This window comes from Amphiura filiformis, chromosome 20 (genome assembly GCF_039555335.1).
Source record: "Amphiura filiformis chromosome 20, Afil_fr2py, whole genome shotgun sequence".
In the NCBI taxonomy this organism is placed as follows: Eukaryota; Metazoa; Echinodermata; class Ophiuroidea; order Amphilepidida; family Amphiuridae; genus Amphiura; species Amphiura filiformis.
Genome location: NC_092647.1, coordinates 61077034 through 61093317, shown reverse-complemented (window position 1 = coordinate 61093317; position 16284 = coordinate 61077034). Strand labels below are relative to the sequence as shown.

The 16284-nt window shown below is 33.0% G+C and overlaps 1 protein-coding gene and 1 non-coding gene across 2 annotated transcripts in view; both read right to left on the bottom strand.

The window, feature by feature from the left end:
* LOC140143077 (bombesin receptor subtype-3-like) overlaps window positions 1-12826 on the bottom strand; it is a 105745-nt gene extending 92919 nt beyond the window's left edge. The window contains exon 1 of the mRNA XM_072165127.1: window positions 12718-12826. The gene's annotated coding sequence lies outside the window, so the exon portion shown is untranslated. The remainder of the gene's footprint in view (window positions 1-12717) is intronic.
* Window positions 5690-5761, bottom strand: Trnal-gag (transfer RNA leucine (anticodon GAG)). The gene has a single exon. It is a non-coding gene; the product is annotated as a tRNA-Leu (tRNA).
* Window positions 12827-16284: the final 3458 nt, after the last annotated feature.

Genomic DNA, 16284 nt, shown 5'->3' with positions numbered 1-16284 from the left:
CAGAACTCAAAATTCAGAAAATATATAATTATAGTTTCATCTACCTACTACTAATCAGTCATGAGTTATTGGCAAAAAAATCAAAGGTCGAAATTTCAGCTCCTAGGAGTCAAAAAGTAAAATTACCCAATTGTGCTCACAATGGTCTCAAAATGTTTGTCTTGTTATAATAATTCAGAAACGAATTAGTTTGCACTACTATGGTAACACAGCAAAAAGAGTTACTGCCCATGTAGTCCAATTGATGTTGAGGTATCTTTCCGCGTTATTTAGGTAACGAAATATCGCACAGAGTAAAACAAAACTTTGTGAATTATTATAACAAGAAAAACATTTTGAGATCTTTTTTTATTTTTTTATAAAAATGGGATACATTTTCTGTGTTTGACCCATGTTGAGCCCAAATTTCAACCGTACACCTTTTTGCTAATAACTCCACACTGATTAGTCGTAAGTAGGTAAAACTATATTTGCTGAATCATTGTGACCTGAGGAATATTTTGGAAAAGGTTTTAACCAATTAAATCGGAGCATTTGACCCCTGTTTAATCTTTGTCCTCGTATTTCTTTTATTGCTCAAGGGTGCCCACTGTTTGACCTCTCAAAATGTTAGGCATCAACTTTAAACAAGAACTTGTTAGTCATACGCAACTTTACACTGAAGGAGAGAGAACAAAAAGCTTCTACTCGACTATTATTCATTATAACATTTGAAATATTGTATCCCGTAACCTAGTTTTCTGCCAGCCGTATTCAACAAATGACTGCGAACACTATTATACGTTTTCAATCAAAAATATCAATGTATAAACAGTTTAAAAGGGTTTTTAAATGGTCTTCTGAATCAATTATCCACAAAATCTTTTAAAAAACAAATACGTTTCGAATTTGTTTAAGTAGAAGAAGTAAATAACATAATCCATTATCTTGTTTGAATCGTGAAACACTCAAGTACATTAGCGTAAATTCGTCTTGAAATGTGGGGGTGACATTCGGCCTGAATTGTCCACAGGTGACTGAAAAGAACAAAAATTTAACATTTTGGCAAAAGGTGTGGGAGGGACACGTGACACGTCCCCCTGTCCGCCCATGTTTAATAATATAAATGCACCTGATCGTCTGCAGAATAAAGCAATGACGATCTTTCCTCTATTCTTACCACTTCGGCAAACCTTGCAACATTAAAGAGAGCTATTAAGCACACTTGTCGAATATTAACTTAATCAAGGGTACTTCTTGATTTCAAATTGCTCGATTTAATACGATTGATGAGCTATTCATTGGTATCGCGTGGCATATTTATTTTTAGATCTTCTTATTATTGTCTCTATACCTTATTTCTGACCGATTTTATACTTGACATAAGATTATGTTACTGCACATGAAGCGACAGAGCATGTATATTAAGTATCATTCCCTTGTTACTGTATCGTCATAAAAATATGATTGGAGACAGATATAAAGGGATAATTAATAATAATGGATAATTAATAAGATAATTGTTACAAGTTAAGGGGAGCAACATTGTGTTGTAAATATTTGTAACAAAAACATTAGTGACAGAAAGAAATTTTAATGATCTTGGTAGGATGATTTGATTATTTTGATAATTTTTCTGCCATTTGATTAAATCATTAAAAAAAATTGAAATTGTTCTCAAATGCTCAATAACTTTCTTTAATAGTAAGAATTCAAATCTAAAGTCCAACTGATATTTGTTGATGCTTATATTATACATTCTTCAGCTAAGATTTATTGCTTATATATTGGAAGTGATAATAAGATGGCGTGGCAGGTAAATGGTATTTTATTTTTAGAATCTTTAATTCAATTATTGATTTAAAAACGTGTAATGTATGAAACTCACAAAAATCTACACGCATCTGCAATCCTACTAATGCGTCTGTTTACAGGTGCAATGTATGAGTTTTATAAAAATGCAATAACTCTCAGTTCAACCTTGAAGAAAATAAGGACGAAATCACCTGATATGAGTACTTCAATGACATCGCGAATTGTTTCCCTATCGTGATTTTAATCATACTTTGAGCTGAGGCATATGTGTCACATATCTTAATCTTATTATTTGTTTCACATTTTAACTGAAGTTTACCTCGAAGCTATCGGGTTCCATTATTCTCACAATTTTCCTTGACATTTAGATTTTGTGACTTTAAACGTAATGATACAAATTTTTATTATCAACGCTTATGAATATTACACCTGATTTGCCATAATATGTAGTGCAGTTATGTTGTGATTGGATACAGCTACTAGTATTAGTCATAGTACAGCCCCAAAAAGGGCGATGTTTCAAAAAGCTTAGGGTACCAGCTGAATTGAAGCAGCTCATCCTCCTGAGCATATTGACACCTTTTAAAAAAATCAGTTGAAAAATGAGACAAACTACGCATTTCTTGGGACCCCCTATTTTTGACAATTATGGGCATTATTTTTTGCTGTTTGTTGGATTCTAATAATTATTTACATGATTTGGGGTCCCCAGGATGTATTTATGCAATTTTTACACAAATTTTATGTTTTGATGCAAGTTTTTAAAGAGCTAATTTAGGATGCGAGGGCGCTGTTCAGCCTAATAGCTGTTACGTATCCTCCCTACTGAAATGTTCTTATGCCATTTCTTATTATCAAATCAAAGTTACTGATAAATAACAGCATCTGTCCAAATTTGAACTCATACGCTTATTTCACTTGTGCGTAGTACCCATTTGAAAATGTGTAGAGACGCTTCCATTGAATTACATTTGATACAAAGTTCGTTGACCCCTGTATATTGCTATGGGCAGGTTACCTCTATATTAAAAATTAACGTCACAGCCACACCAAATGTGATAAAAGGCTGAACATTTCAGAATATGGATGATTATCTCTAGTATGATTAACTTAACTAACAAAAAGTGTTGCGAAAGGGGTCAGTAAAATGTAAAGCGCCCTCACGGCCTAATACCAACAATTTTCATTTGACACAAAGTGCATAAATGACCTTCCTAGACCTAAAACGATGTAAGTAGATACCAGAAATGCATTACATAATCCTTAATGTGATAAAATTACCCCCCCCCCCTTGTGTGTCGTTATTTGGCCGGCACTGTCTCAATTTTTGGCCGATTTCAATTAAATTGGTGTCAAATTACTCAGAACAACAAGCTGCATCAAATACGCTGGTACCCTAAGCTGTTTGCAACATCACCATTATACAGCCTATCACTACTAGTATAGAAGTACATGTATAATGCGAGGGAAAGAAGAAAACGAAAGGAAGATGCACTTCCTTTTTTTTAGGTTGTATGTTAAGAATTTTAGATAATATTGACTGGCTTTGATACATATATATTTATCTATCTCTTGCAATATATTCTTGTGAAAACATACTTTGGGAGATTTATTTATTTATTGATTGATTGGTTGATTGATTTATTGATTGATTGATTGATTCATTGATTCATTGATTCATTGATTCATTGATTAATGCATTTATTGATTCATTGATTCATTGATTGATTCATTCTTTCATTCAACAATTCATTCATTCATTCATTCAACAATTCATTCATTCATTCATTCATTCATTCATTCATTCATTCATTTATTTTGAACTCCTACCCAGGAAAACTTGGAGCTTACTTCATTTTATTTATTGCATTCGATACTACAATGTAGCACATTATTTATTGTAAATGTGTATTGCTCCATTGCACAGGTTCAAATATGAGTCTATTCCTGCAATCCCTCGTATCTCAGTGACGGGTGAACAGATTGGGATGAGTTTTGCAACATTTTGAAACAGACACTTAATATAGAAGTGAATGTACATGAATTATTGGCAATACTTGCATGTTCTGAAATAATCGATATATCCCTCAAAACACGCTGTATCCAAAATGTCTCTACCACTGCATAGAGAGAGGTCGAATACGCATTCAACTATGTGTAAACCATAGCACACATTCTTGATTTGGGGCTTCTGTGTAGAAATTACTGGTTGTCCTAAGGCTATGTAGACATATACTTCTAGTGCCCGTTTCTATTCATCGTTATGTATTCTTCTCCCGTGCATTATTTTCGCGAACTACTTCGCGTGCAGGTTTATATAAACCTACACGCTAAACAATACATTATCTAAAACCCGCACGCTAAACAATAGATTTTAGATAATACGTGCACGCTCAAATACTAGAAATACTACTTTCGCATTACTATATAACTTATATAACTATGTTCGATATATATACCACCAAAAAAGTACGAATATACATTCTGTGGTGTTAAAATAGTTACAGGGTATGCTATTTTTTCATGCGCACTTTGTAAATCATAGGTTACAAACTGTTCTATTTTGCAACTATCATTGCCATAAATTATGATTAATGAACTCAAATAAATCAAACATCAAATGAGAATAATCGAGCTTCTATTAATTAAAAAAGGACTAAAAACAGGTGGACCATAATTATACAAGATGACACCATTACAAAATATTCAGCATTTTACAAATGAATTACATGTAGGCCTATATCTAAGATAACATAAACACGCCCGGGAAACACACACTAGCGTATAATATCATGATCATTCTTTATAATGCTGAACAAATTGAAACATTTCACTGTCGTGTGTTTTATTACATTATTAGTAGATATAAATATTAGTAGATTTTAAAGTTCAAAATGTAGAACTAGAAAGTCCAGTTGATATTGATATATGTGATGCGATCAAGCAAAATCAGTCGGAACTCGGAAATATTAAATATTTATTTTCTTATACGATAGTAAAAAACATTTACAAAGCTACATTTGGCAGGAAACCCCATTGAAATTGAGCGACCAGTTCTAAAGATATGAGCAATTAAAGAGTTTCCAAAACAATAGGAAACAAAAGCAAATATTACCTTTGTTTAGCTATATCTCAAAATCAATATTTCCGAGTTCCGACTGATTTTGCTTGATCGCATCACATATAAGTTTATTCTCTCATCTCCATTCACCGTAGTACTACATGTAGTGGGACGTCAAAATCGATTGTTCCCAGGTCAACTGCTTCAGTGCTCTCTGTGTTCGGAACCACGATATTAAATGATCACAACATAAAGTCAATTGGTTACAAACCATGCGTGAATAAGTTACTAAAGTATGACGTATGGCGCAATCGATACCATTGATAGCTAACTTATACAGTGTGATTGATTTTCTTGACCAGTTACTAGTCAATGCTACCTGGTCAATGACCTGACGGTGTTTTTAAAATACAAGATATTTTTACCTAATATTCAAACCAATATAATGAATGCAGCAATTAATATTGCCTATTGTTTTAATACACTCAAAGTATATGACGGATAATGTACTCGTGCAAATGCATTCGTCAAGATAATCGCACTTGCCATGGAGTTATTGCATTTAGCTCTCGAGCCTATCGGCTCTCGATTATCTTGACTAATGCATTGCACTCAGTTCATTATCCTTATCCTAACTTGCTATATAAGTTATAAATAGTCATCCCTGTAATATTTAGCTAAAAATCGAGGATTTTAAAGCAAAAATAACAATATTGGCCTATACAGGGGAAAGAAGAATTACGCATCGCACACTAGCACATTTAAACATGAATTTACAAATGGAAACATAACATGCATAGGCAGATATACCAGAGAAAAAACTCCGGACATACCTGCCTGTGCGGGGACTTGAACCCCAGACCTCTCGCTGCTCGGGCGAGCGCTCTACCACTGAGCTACACAGACTGTCCCTAATAAACAGGACTCAAGTCTGGTACTTATGGATAAGAGCAGTAAAGGGTGAACTGCAGTACAAACAACACATTTACATACCAGTGTACGAGATCAATTAATGATGCTTACCCGTCAGCTTATATTTTGCGTATGATTTTTTGTGATTTTCCAATTTCACGGGCGCGCACTCACATTATTAAACCACAGCAATATCATGTGGGGAATGTTTGTACTTTTTTGGTATCACTGGATAGAAAATACCTACAGCTATACGTTTTTTTTTTTTTTTTTTTTATTTTTTATTTCACATAGCCAAAACGGCTTTTTTTTCCCTGTGCTCAATGGGAGAAAAACATGTATACAGAAAATGAAAAACTACACAGAATTACATAATGCAGGAGAACATTGATAAAAAACATTACATGATGTTTGAAAAGAGCGCAATCCATTACAGCTTTTTAAAAAGAATGGTGAAAGTTAACAACACATCTGTTCTAAAACATGCCATTTATCAATAAATTTGTGCATTGTATTATTAGTAATAGCAATTCGTTTCTCAAGCTTGTAATGAAATTTAATCAATTGCAGAAAAGACACAAAAGATGGCTTTTGGTTTTAAATCTACTGTCGTAAATAACCTTTTGATTAAAATGACACATATATTCAGTAAAGTCTCAGAACCAAAACCAAAAATAATATGCTTATAGTTTAAATCAATGTTTCCATCAATATTGTCTATATACCATGATCTAAAATCATCCCACATTTTCTTCGCATATTTACAATCCCAAAACAAATGGTTCAAAGATTCAGGAGAGTTATTACAAAAGGTACACATTTCACTGTTCACAAGGTTCATCTTATACAGTCTACTATTTGTCATTAGACAATTAAGATTAATCTTATATTGAAAATCCTGGTTCTTATATCATAAGTTGACTTGAAAGGCATAAGATAAATAACACTCCATTCATCGTCATTAATATTAAACTCATTCTTATACTTTTTCTGTGATGTTGGAGGCTCTTGTATTCTCTGTACAAAAATACGATTGATACATTGAGATGTCATTTTACTAATATTGATTTCTTTATCTTCATGATACAACACGAAACCTTTAGGAGTACAAAGATCCCTGTCAAAACCCTGTTTCAAAAACTTGTTTCCATGAGGAAGGAATTGCATCAATAATGCTCCTCCATTGCAAAAAATACTTCTTAAAAATCCCCCTATCACTCCAGACCTTGAATGGAACAATCGTACCATCAGTGTAAAATAAGTCGCTTACTAACTTCATACCATGGATCAAAAAATGCTGAAAATAGATGGACTGGCGATTCACAAGGATGCGACGATTGTTCCAAATACATTGCTGGTGTGGGTCGACATTATCAGGATTTGTTAAATTAATATACGAAATCAACATATCTTTATGAAAGGATGGAATATGCCATTTCATTATTTGCTTTGGGGAGATATTGCAATAAAAGATTAAATCATTACCATATGGGATGATAAATTCATTCAAAATAATTTTCCAAGGTGCTGAAGTGGTATTGTATTTACTAACCCACTTAATTTTCTGAGCAGCAAAAATAGATTTTACATCAACCATTTTCAGCCCTCCTTGGTCAATTTCACCAATAATTGTGTTTCTCTTAACAAAACCTTTACCTCCATTCCAAAGAAAATTATAAATAATAGTGTCAATTTGCTGAATCACATGGTCAGGGATATGAATGACTGATGCCAAATAAATAAATTTTGATAATGCAAATGTTTTGATCAAGAGGATTTTACCAGAAAGGGTTAAGTTTCTAGTTTTCCAAATATTTAACAGAGTCTTTATATGCTTGATTTTTGGAACAAAGTTCAGATTCCCAGCAGCATCATTATCATAAGAAAAATACACACCCAATGCCTTAACAGGATTATTTGGCCACTCAACATTCAATGGTTTTTCTTTGCAATTTCTCTTAGAACCAAGCCATAATGCTTGAGATTTACTTACATTTAATTTCAATCCAGAGACCTTAGAGAAAAGATCTAAAACATTTAAAAGATTATTTGCTGACTGAACGTCATTTAAAACACATGTAGTGTCATCTGCATACTGAATTAACTTAAGTTCAAAGTTATTCACAATTATACCCGAAATAGATGTGTCTTCACGTATTGAACATGACAATAATTCAATCGCCAAAATAAACAAGTAAGAGCTCAATGGGTCGCCCTGCCGCACGCCGCGCCCCACCGAAAAGTAATGTGATGTAAGCCCATTATTAAGAATACAACTACTAATATTAGTGTAAAGGGCTTTGACATACTTGACAAAACTTGGACCAAAATTCATTCGATTTAAAGCTTGAAAAATAAAGTTCCACTCTAACGAATCGAACGCTTTTTCAAAATCTAAGAACAAAAGAAGACCTGAAATATTTTTTAATTTAGTATACTCCATAATATCATTAATAGAACGAACTGAGTCACCAATGTATCTACCTTTAACAAATCCACTTTGGTCAGTATGAATCAAATTATGAATAACCTTTTCAACTCTCATCGCTAGGGCTTTAGAGGCGATTTTGTAGTCTACATTAAGTAAGGATATGGGTCTCCAATTCTTTAACTTGCATCTGTCTTTACCTTCTTTCTCAATCAACGTAATCACAGCTTGCCTCTGAGAAGATGACATTTCTCCTTTATTCAAACCTTTATTTAATACATGCACCAAAAAAGTATCAATTTTATACCAGAATTGCAAGTACCATTCACATGATAAACCATCATTACCCGGACTTTTATTCTTTGACATTTTACTAAGTACATTAAAACACTCAACTTTTGTGAGGTTACCTTCACACTTTATCATGTCCATGTCAGTTAAAGTTGGTATGGTATTACCTTGCAAAAAGGTATTATTTCTGGAAGAAGTTATATCAACCTTCGATTCATAAATATTTTTATAGTACTCACTTTGTGCATTCAAAATAGACATAGGTTTAATAATTTCTGTACCATCATCAGAAACAATTTTTTACACTGCTTTTTTCTGCAATTCCTTTTTCAAGGCCCAAAAAATACTTATTGCTTTTCTCACCTTTTTCTGCCCAACGAATTCTTGAGCGAACAATTATACCATCAATAATTTTTGTATCAAGCTCCTCCAAAACAGATTTAACCGAATTAATCTCATTTAAAGTATCTTGAGAAGGATCATTAGCCAAAGACTTCTCCAATGAATTAAGTTTACTGCTAAGCTCCTTAATTCTGTCTCTACGAAAAACACACTTTTTCTTGGCATACTTCATTGTTTCATTTCTAACCTTATATTTGATCCATTCCCATTTAACTTGAGGATCAGATAAAGAAACATCATTTAACCAAACATCAAGATTCTTGTTCATGTCATTCACATAATCATCCTCATTAAGATATGAATTATTGAATTTCCAGTGACCAGGACCCCGTACAGGGTCTTTTTGAAGTTGTACATTCAAAGTGATACCAGAGTGGTCAGTTCTTAAACCTGGAACAATATCTGCTTTTGTCACATACTCAATTAAATTATTGCTTATAAGAAAATAATCAAGTCTACATTGAATAAGGGATTAGGTTGTCTCCATGTAAATCTACGAATATTAGGATGTAAATATCTCCATATATCTAAAACATCAAAATTATCCATAATATCAGAGATTTTTTCAACAACATTCTCTTTAATTCTTTCATGACCACCTTTTTTATCAAGCATAGCATTCAAAATACAATTAAAATCTCCTGCAATAATAATCCTTTCATTGCTACCGAAATTACTTTCATCAAACATATCATTTAATTTTGAATAAAAATTAATCTGCATGTTTTCAATATTCGGGGCATAAATATTGACCAAAGTAAAAGTTAATTCATCTTTAACAAAATTAATCTTCATCTCTACAGCTATACGTTGGTTTCAAATATATTAGTATATGACATGCAATATAGAAAATTCGGGGTTTCCCGCTATACAATACTATAGATCAACATGATTTAAACAGCTAAGTATACGATTCGTCTCTCTGCCGAATTCATTTATCGCACTTAGGCGCGATTCGTCCAAATCAAAATTTCAAAGATAACCTGAAACATAATCATAAGCATACACAAACTCAATTTGCTCAAAATGTTCGATTTGTCACTCTGCCGAATTCATAACGATATGTTTATGTCATTATCTTCAATCGAGGGTACTTGTACAAAACACCACAAAAAAAAGAACGACCCAATTTTAACTTTTACTTTCAAAAATATATCACTGCCATGTTGGCATTATAGAATTATAAATCTTAGTTATTTTTTTCTCTTGTACTAATGTGTTCAGAGAATCATACTCGTTAGAAACTCTAATTACGTGTCGCTAGGGTATCAGGGTATCAGGATGTCAACATTCAATTGGGAACAGATTTGGTATGCCTTACTAATATGTTAATAGGTTTTTACGAGTATTGACATTCGTCGAATTTCTAATTACCGATCCAAATTCGTCCATGACGAGGAAAGTATCAAATTCGAATTTATCATTAATGTCTATGCTTTTTCTCATGCATTGTGTATTACGTATTGTATTTCTGTAAGCATAAAGAATCGTTTAACCCCGAAACCCAGTTTTTTGAAATGTCGATTTCAACAAATGAATGGGAACGATATTGTTTGTAGGATTACGCTTTCAATTGAAGATATAAACAGTAATGTATAACCAAGTTTAAAAACCCTTCACAAATGTTTTGGCTAAATGTTCTTCTGAATCATTAATGTTAAAATCTTTATAAAAAAAATGTAAGTTTATAATCTTTTTCAGTTAAAGACGTAAATCATATAACCCATTATCTTGTTTGATTCGTGAAACATACAAGCACAGCGACCTCAAAAGACTCACATGAAAATTGCGTTTTAAGACGCCGCTTATTCAATTATTCCTCGCAACCGACTTTTGTCATTAATGAAAAATTCACCTGATCTTTCTACAAAACAAAATAGAGCATTAACGACGTTTCTTCTATACTTACTTCTTTGATCGGCAAACCTTTCAACATTAAAGGGAGCTATTAAGCATCCAAACGCAATCAATGCTACTTCTGGATTTCAAATTGCCCGATTAAATACGATTTATGAGGTATTCATTGGTATCGCGTGGCTTATTTCATTCGCATCCCCTTCAGTTTATTGCCTCCATACCTTATTTCTGACCGATTTTATACTTGAGATAAGATTAGGTTACTGTAGCGCGATAGAGCATGTTTAAATACATTCCCTTGCCATTGTAACGTCATACAGAAACATGAAGGGAGATAGAACATAAGGATTAATATTGTTACAAATTATACACATACTTGAAGTCAGTTATTTAAAAATTGTTTAAACTCTCAGTTCAACCTCGGGGAGTAAATGAAGACAAAAAACACCTGATGAGTACATTTATTTTATTGACTTTGTGGTATGTCTTACCGTGACTTATGTAAGTAGACTTTTGGGCATAATTATGTCACAAGATTTAATATGTTCAATCATGCTAACATGCCTTGTTCTTGATCAGGGGATTTGTTTCCCATTTTAACGGGCATTTACCTCGAAGCTATCAGGTGTCATTATTCTCACCGATTTATGAAATTGTGATTAAGATTTTGTTAATTACTTGAACTCTACGCTTGAATTGAATTTAATTGTCCATTATCGACATGGTAGTGAACATTCATGCGGGAGTCTCAGAAAAACGTGAGATACGCAAAAACGCGTTATGCCTGTGTCACGTACAGCTACTTTACTTTCATTACAAAGACCGTTTTACTAAATCCTGATTAACACGTGATCAAACACCTTCTAGACTCGAAACAGCAAAACGGAATATCAAACACTACAATAGTTAGTACCCTCTAAGTTTTGAACTAATCATCCGTGAACCTTTGGAATCCGCCTATCACCTTTAAATGTCATTGGTAGCGAAAAAAGAAAAGTCCCGTATGTGCTGATTGTACAACATATTCGCTGTAAAATCGAAGTTAATATCCGAATAATGTTAAAATGATCTTCATATTTTAGTGTATTCATGAGTGCTTACTGTTTCGATACATTGAACATAAGTGGTTTACTTTGGTAGAATAAATCTTGTGTGTACTTTTCAGTGGCATTAAACGTAATACTATTATTATCACGAATGCATCATGCTATTAATGTATTGTGACTGATTTGCACAAATACATTAATGTGATAGAACCGTTCTTAATGCTTGAACTCATCATATCATTGTATTTATCAAAACATATCAGTATTACTCCTGATGGGATATGAGGCAGAAACTTGACGGAGTTATGCATTACAACATTGCTTCTGACGACTGTAAAAATCGTACGTTATCGATAACATTTGACATTTTAATAGCATGGAATTACATATTTTTGTGTGAACCTGTTAAATGCAGCGAGGACGACAAGTCTAACTTTTTGTGTAGTGCAAGAATTGGTTTAGAGTAGTCGTAAAATCAGTCCAGCAACTAAGTTATGCAATTATGCGAAACATATGATGATACTTAATTATTCACAGAAACGAATTAAAAGTGTGTTTTTTTATATCAATTTCGATCGTTAAACACACTTACCTGTAAGAAACATTTTGCTTTCTTTAAATAGTTAATTTATTATTCATTGTGAAAAATGATTTTGTACATTCATGCATTAAAATCATTTATTGAATATTTATTGGGAGATTTCGGTAAGTACAATTAAACTAAGTTTAAATTGATTCAATTTTGTTCAGAATAGCAAACACACGAAATCACATATTTCCTGTTTTTTGCTGATTTTGGTATATTCTGAGCACATGATATTCAAAGTAATATAATATTCACTTACAAAGTACTTCATTTGTTCTATTATCATAAATATTAAAATCCGTTTACAAAACATGAATCATAAAAACGAAGGTATGCTTACCGTTTCCTTGTTCTCTTAACACTATCTATCATTGGATCGCTTAAACACGTCTTATCCTACTATCCAGCGCCAGATATGTTTCTTCACGGTTGTATCTTAGCGAATGCATGAGCACGTGTGAAGAGCACAACTCACTGACTATATCCAAACAAGAATGCTTTACCGACCTGTGTCAACTGATTAGAGTAGATTCAGCTAAACCCTTGACCCTTATAACTATGAATGGTACACCCTTCAAGATAAAAAAAAAGGTTCGTGGTTATAGAGAAATAGGACAGACTATGCTATAAAAAGGAATCCGTGTTACTAGTCTTGTTCAAGTTTCCATAGCAAAAGTAAACCCTTTAATGGTATCTATGTGTTTCTATATTATTGTTGTTTGAGACCAGCGTTTCTCTATGGATAGAGATAGTTCAATCGTCTCGGGGATTGATGAATGTGCAATTGCTTTTAAATTCTATTAGGTAGACCAACTCCGTCTACCTAATTAGCAAAAATACGACGTAGGAAATAAATAGATAATAATAAAAAGGTGGCAGAACTAAAAGCATTGCCTCGTAGTTAATATACGAATGTACATAATTGATGAGAAGTACGACTAAATCGAATGTATAAATGGAGCAGAACTTGTGTCTGTGTTCATATCTAACAAGTGGCTGACGAACCAAGAAAAAACCCAAGAAAGTGCAACGATGGATAGAGTAGGTTTGATGCAAATATACAAATAAAGCCTCCAGTTGAATGTTACGTAACTTGATATGTTTTGGATGAGTAAGTGAGGCGAAATGAGATGGAAACAAAGCAGGCGCAAATTACGAAATACGCAAATGACCTGTTGAAGTTAAATCCATGAAAAGCATAAAGCATGCGCTGAAAGGATGATAAAATGGAGACAATTTTAGATGATATTGAGACGGGGATATAATAAGAAATAATTGTTGAAATAAAACATTTAAGATATTTTAGTGCATGAAACACAAACATCTTGCGATTAGTGTTATTTACATTAATTTCGGTAGACTCACCAAAATGTCTATAAAATACTTATGAGTAACGTATTATTTTATGACATGATTAAAAACGCCACCTAAATTACATTACTTTACCACTTATAAACTCTGAACTACTGTCCCTTCTGTAGACAGACACGGTTCAATGGTCTCAAAATGCATTACCGACCTGTGTCAACTGATTAAAGTAGATTCAGCTATTAACCCTTGACCCTTATAACTCTTAGTGGTACACCCTTCAAGATAAGAAAAGGTTCGTGGTTGTCGAGAAATAGGACAGACTATGCTATAAAAAGGAATCCGTGTTACTAGTCTTGTTCAAGTTTCCATAGCAAAAGTAAACCCTTTAATGGTATCTATGTGTTTCTATATTATTGCTGTTTGAGACCAGCGTTTCTCTATGGATAGAGATAGTTCAATCGTCTCGGGATTGATTAATGTGCAATTGCTTTTAAATTCTATTAGGTAGACCAACTCCGTCTACCTAATTAGCAAAAATACGACGTAGGAAATAAATAGATAATAATAACAAAGTGGTAGAACTAAAAGCATTGCCTCGTAGTTAATATTCGAATATACATAATTGATGAGTCGAAGTACGACTAAATCGAATGTATAAATGGAGCAGAACTTGTGTCTGTGTTCATATCTAACAAGTGGCTGACGAACCAAGAAAAAACCAAGAAAGTGCAACGATGGATAGAGTAGGTTCAAGGCAAATGTACAAATAAAGCCTCCAGTTGAATGTTACGTAACTTGATATGTTTTGGAGAAGTAAGTGAGGCGAAATGAGATGGAAACAAAGCAGGCACAAATTACGAAATACGCAAATGAGATCTTGAAGTTAAATCCATGAAAAGCATAAAGCATGCACTGAAAGGATGATAAAATAGAGAAAATTTGTAGATGATATTGAGACGGGAAAATAAGAAATAATTGTTGAAGTACAATATCTAAAACATGTTGGTGCATGATACACTAACATTTTGTGATTAGTGTTATTTACATTGATATCGTATGACTTACCAACATTACATTACTTTACCAAAATGTCTTTCACCTGGGAACCAATGGAGAACAGTGCCGGTGCATTGATTGGTCACCCCAGGTTAAAAATAAATAAATAAATAAATAAATAAATAAATAAATAAATAAATAAATAAATAAATAAATAAATAAATAAATAAATAAATAAATAAATAAATAAATAAATAAATAAATACTTACGAGTAACGTATTATTTTATGACAATATTTAAAACGCCACCTAAATTATCCTACTTTACTACTTATAAATATTATTACCACTGTCCCTTCTGTTCACAGACACGGGTTAATGGTCAGAAATTGCATTTCCGACCTGTGCCAACTGATTAGAGTACATTCAGCTAAACCCTTGACCCTTATAACTCTGAATGGTACACCCTTCAAGATAAGAAAAGGTTCGTGATTATAGAGAACTTGGACACACCATGCTATGAAAAATAATCCGTGTTACTAGTCTTGTTCAAGTTTCCATAGCAAAAGTAAACCATTTAATGGTATCTATGTGTTTCTATATTATTGCTGTTTGAGACCAGCGTTTCTCTATGGATAAAGATAGTTCAATCGTCTCGAGGATTAATTAATGTAAAAGTGCTTTTAAATTCTATATATTAGGTATAGCCCAACATCGTCTTCCTAAAATACCATGTAGGAAATAAACAGATACTAACAAAAAGTGGTAGAACAAAAAGTATTGCCTCTGCCTCGTAGTTAATATACAAATGTACATAATTGATGAGAAGTACGATTAAATCGAATGTATAAATGGAGCAGAACGTGTGTCTCACAAGTGGCTGACGAACCAAGAAAAAGAGCAAGAAAGTGCAGTTGAATGTTACGTAACTTGATATGTTTTGGAGGAGTAAGTGAGGAGAAACGATGGAAACAAAGCAGGCGCATATTACAATATACACAAATAAGCTCTTGAAGGTAAATCCATGTAGAGCATAAAGCATGCACACTCAAAGATTGATAAAATGGAGAAAATTTGGAGATGATATTGAGACGGGATAATAATAGAAAATAATTGTTGAAGTAAAAAATTTAAAACATTTTGGTGCATGAAACATTAACAGATTCGTGTTATTAACATTAATATCAGGGGACATTTCAACTTACCAAAATGTCTATAAAATACTTATACAGCCTGTCTCAAAAAAATTGTGCAAGAAAAAAGCGCCATCTTTGGCAATTAGAAAATACCGTTGTGACAAGATGCTTACATCATAGCTTTGTCATAGCTCTCCAATACCGTTTGTTCTGTTCAATTTGCTTTTTTAATCTCGAGATATGTTTAGTTAACAACGAAAGGGTAAAATCACAATTGTGCTACTTTTACTAGGGAAGAGGGCTGTACATGTAAATCAATGATAGCTGATGTTGATGCGTCGAATGCACTCCCCCCTTCTGGGCTCGTGCATTAGACGCATCAACATCAGCGCGTGTGCATTATTTTGTCTAATTTCATTAATTTGTAAAATTTCATGAACTTGTCTAAGTTCATTAAAGGGGGT